Here is a 4,292-nt window from a genome sequence, read left to right on the forward strand (position 1 = left end):
TGCTCTCCATTCCCTAAGGTGTCTGATCTCCAGAAGTCTTTGTATTTGGTCATGTTTACTTTTAATAACTCAATTGACAAAGGACTATATTTCTCTGCCCACATTACTTCAAGTAGAGTATTCCTATGTTAGGGAACATTCAGTCATAGACACAGAGAAAACACACACACTCACACACACACAAAGACGATCAAATGCCAAAGTTGTAAGAGGGTCTATATTTGTAATTGAAGAGTCTTTTTCTCAACACTTACATCTGTTGAGATCCTGTGGAAGGGCCCTAAGTTTCTGCTAATTCCTTTCTTAGTACCTAAGTCACCAGTAAATGCACTGACTATATTAAAATCCCAAACCTGGCACTGTGTCCATCTGTTTCTACCTGTTTCGTTTGATGGATTATTCAGTGAAAAACTCGATGTTAGTTCCCACCAATTTTTGTTGTCCTTAGGGATCAAGCTTCTTTACAAGGTAGCGCAACTATTTCTTTTTTCTCCAGGCCTGTCGTGCACCATACACACCACTTCCTTGTGCATCGTGATAATCCTCAGGGAATTTGAACAAAGAAACATAAATCTGTTCTCTTTTTACCGAAGTATATCACTTTCTAGTGCACCGCTTCTGATTGAAATTTTAACTGATCCTGAAATTTGGCCTGTCTGGTAATTATAATCCTTAAGAATCTCTATGACTAGAAAATAGAAGACTCCAATATAGGGCAAAAAATGACCCCAACAAAGTACTTTACCGTTAGTCTGAATTCAAATACTATTTTTCACAGAGAAAGTAATTGTGTGGAAGAAGGCTTTGGGTGAGATTGAGCACCATGCGTATTTTTTCCTACGTTTGGAATCACAATAAAATGGAACATCAGAAGCCCACGACCTGACAGACCTACTTGCAGGCCAGCATTTCACAAATGAGAAAACCGAGGCAGCCAATAGTGAAACCACTCTTAGGGCCAAATTAGAAGAAGAAGCCAAGAATTCCTTCCCTTCCATCATGTTCTTTAGAGCAGTGGTTAATGCTTATAATGTTTAATGTCCTTCAGTATTCTAATAATTGCAATTATTTTCTCTGGCTTTAAATAATATTAAAATTAAATTTTGTCTTTGAAAATTATTTCCAACAATTGAACATCACTTTCATTGCAGTCTGCACCTCAAGCATCAGAAAATTCCATTATTGATAATAATTATAGGAATCATTGCCCTCATATCCTGTTTTGAAAGAAGATGATGATAAAATACTGCCGAGTTGGCTAATTGTAGACATGAAAAACCAGCATAACTTCATTAATGAAAAAGTGGCAAATGATTAAGTTAGTTAATGATATGCTTTCAGTTAGGGTTATCAACTCACTAGTATAAAGTCAAGTGATGAGTTGGTACTAGGGAAAGTAGGTCAATTAATATCCATCAATTCTAGCTTGACTTAAATAATTACATGGTAGTAATTTAGCTTTCATTAAGATGAGGGAAAGCCTTCCTTTTCTCTTTACAGCCTTGAGAATTACCAAGACCTAGCAACTTAAAAAGATACTCTTTATCGATCTGAATCTCCAAAACTACTGATTCACAGAGCTCCTGCTAATGGGAAAATACACAATACACATAGAATCACTGGTCTGATTGTCACTTACAGTTTCAGGCACCTACTATAATAGCCTACGCTCTGTTCCAAACTTCTGCACATACCAAACACACTGCCTCGTGTGTTATGAGATAGAGCTCTTCTCACTGAGAAGGTATTTTTTTTTTTAGATGCTACTCAAGGTCACAGAGCTAATGAATATATGAGAGTCAGGATTTGAGTCTTCTGAATAGCAAACTCAGTGTCCTTCCCTACAGAAAGAATGAAAAACACAGCAGATTTATTAAGACTCAAACCATTTGGGCCCTGCAAGAGATTGTGAGAGAAGTTTGTGTGGCTCTAACTGTAAAATGATAGTTATGGCCAAACCAGTTTCATCTCATTCTGAGATGAGATACTTTTTCAATGTTTTAGGGTTTTCCTCTGTATCACTGGACACGAAGGGGGCTTAGGGTGATGAGGGATGAGGATAGTGGGAGCTTTTTGACAACATAGACACAAACCCAGTTGAAGTGGTTAATATTCCACTACTGGGTTAAACACTATAAACTCTATCTCTGTGGCCCAGAGAGAAATGACATCAAATTCAGTAAACCACATTTCCATATTTTAGTAAAAAGAAATGAAAGACAAAAATGTAGACAACAGTATGAGAACACTACTTTGATGGATGATTCTTTTTTTTTTTTTACATAATGTCTCACTCTGTCTCCCTGGGTAGAGTGCCCTGGTATCATCATAGCTCACAGCAACCTCAAACTCTTGGGCTCAAGCAATCCTCTCATCTCAGTCTCCCAAGTAGCTGAGAATACAGGTGCCTGCCACAATGTCTGGCTAGTTTTTCTAGTTTTAGTAGAGACAAGCTTCTCACTTTTGCTCAGGCTGGTCTCAAACTCCTGAGCTCAGGCCATCCACCTGCCTCGGCCTGCCAGCATGCTAGGATTACAGGCATGAGCCACCGCATCTGGCCAACATTGATGAATGATTACTGTTCTTTCATAATATTTGGAGTCTGACTTTTTTTTAAAAAATTACATAAACTTAATCTCGTTAAGTTTATTTGTCAGGGTACTACCTCCTTTCAGTTTTTACAGATGACTATATTGTCATTTGGTGAATTCAGAAGCTAACACACCTTCCCTGGTCCAATGTTGACATGCTAGAACTGCAACAGGCTGAATATGTGGTGGGGGGAGGCCTTAATCTAGAACAGAGACTCCCACAGAAACACCACCGGGTGTGGAGGAGGCGTCAGGAAAACCTGAAACAGAGTCCATCGTGAGAACCAGGACTGTGTACACGAGGACCAATGCACAAGGAGGAGGGTAGAAATTGAGTTTGTAGAGCCAAGATTGTTTATGTCACTCAGAGATTAGGTTTGGAATGAAATTCCCAAGAATATTGTCTATTTAAATGATTCTGAAATCAAGGGAAATCGAAACTTTTTCCCTGTGATGCGACCAGCTTCTACTTGTCCTCTATCTTTGGTCCATTTGTTTTTGTGGAGTGGCAGTTTCTGAGTACACGTAGAAATAAGAGGGGTCCTGTTTCTATAGATGATGCCTGGGTAGTAACCGTCATGAACAGACTTGTCAGAAGAACAAAGAGCTTCCTTCAGGCTTGGGCTGTTCACTGACTTCTTAAATCTAGTGCCATCACCTTTCCAGCCAATGGGAATTTCTTCAACAATCTAGCCGGAGATTCACTATCAATTCTACTTTTCAACAGTGTAAATTTGATTTTTCTTTTTTGTCTTTATTGTATTTTTAAGTGAGAAATCAGGAGCAGCTGCATTGAATATAACTAGCTCGATGACATTTGAAATTAGACTTTGATTATTTGTCCTTTCATTATAGTAAACACGATTGTGCTAGTCTATTAGTTTTCATAAAATTAAATTGTAAATTTAAGATTACAAATTCATTCATTAGCTTCACAGAAAGTACCCCCAAGTTGTCAGAGCAGACCTAGAAACACAAAAAATCTTTGCCCTAATTTGAGGTAATAATCTGGACTTTTCAGTTTCTTGGAATCTTCCTCTATATTGGCAGAGAATTATACTGTTTTTATAATTTTACAGTGTATTTCACTGCAGGATGTAAGATTTTAAATTTAAAATACAAATTATGTGAGCTTAAAATTCACACCTTTGTTTTAGCTTCAATATATGGCTACCAAGAATCTAAGGCTTTATTCTGTATAATTTATTACTTTATCTATGATGATTGTATATTAAAAACAATGGTAAAATAAAACCAAACAAAAGTAATGAGCTGCGGTAAAATTTTCAGGAGTTCAATAGCATATTCTAATACATCTTAGTTTTTTTTGTTTTTTTTTTTGTTTTTTTTTTTTTGCAGTTTTTGGCCGGGGCTGGGTTTGAACCCACCACCTCCGGCATATGGGGCCAGCGCCCTACTCCTTTGAGCCACAGATGCCATCCTAGATTTTTAGGTTAACTTAAATGCAAAAGTGAAGCTTTGGAAAGAAAATGGGTTACTCTTTTATGCTCCAGATTACTATAAACTTTGAGTTATTACCTCAATTTAGTTTAATACCAAACAACACATGTTTAAATGTATTTTAAAAATTGTTTTTTTATTAAATCAAGACTACATGTCACATTGTCAATGATGGAAATTACTGTGATGACTTTATTGATTAATCAGGCTATTTGGAAAGCAATTTGGGATTTTGGCCCA

At 37.0% G+C, this 4,292-nt stretch overlaps 1 protein-coding gene and 1 long non-coding RNA gene across 2 annotated transcripts in view; one reads left to right on the forward strand and one right to left on the reverse strand.

Moving 5' to 3' along the window:
- LOC111723286 overlaps positions 1–4,292 on the reverse strand; it is a 226,830-nt gene that overhangs the window by 171,116 nt on the left and 51,422 nt on the right. The window lies entirely within an intron of this gene.
- Positions 1–4,292, forward strand: part of ADGRL4 (adhesion G protein-coupled receptor L4) — an 89,756-nt gene that overhangs the window by 48,464 nt on the left and 37,000 nt on the right. The gene's annotated exons all lie outside the window — the stretch shown is intronic.

Source organism: Otolemur garnettii, unplaced genomic scaffold (genome assembly GCF_000181295.1).
Source record: "Otolemur garnettii isolate 467f Iridium unplaced genomic scaffold, OtoGar3 scaffold00010, whole genome shotgun sequence".
NCBI lineage: Eukaryota > Metazoa > Chordata > Mammalia > Primates > Galagidae > Otolemur > Otolemur garnettii.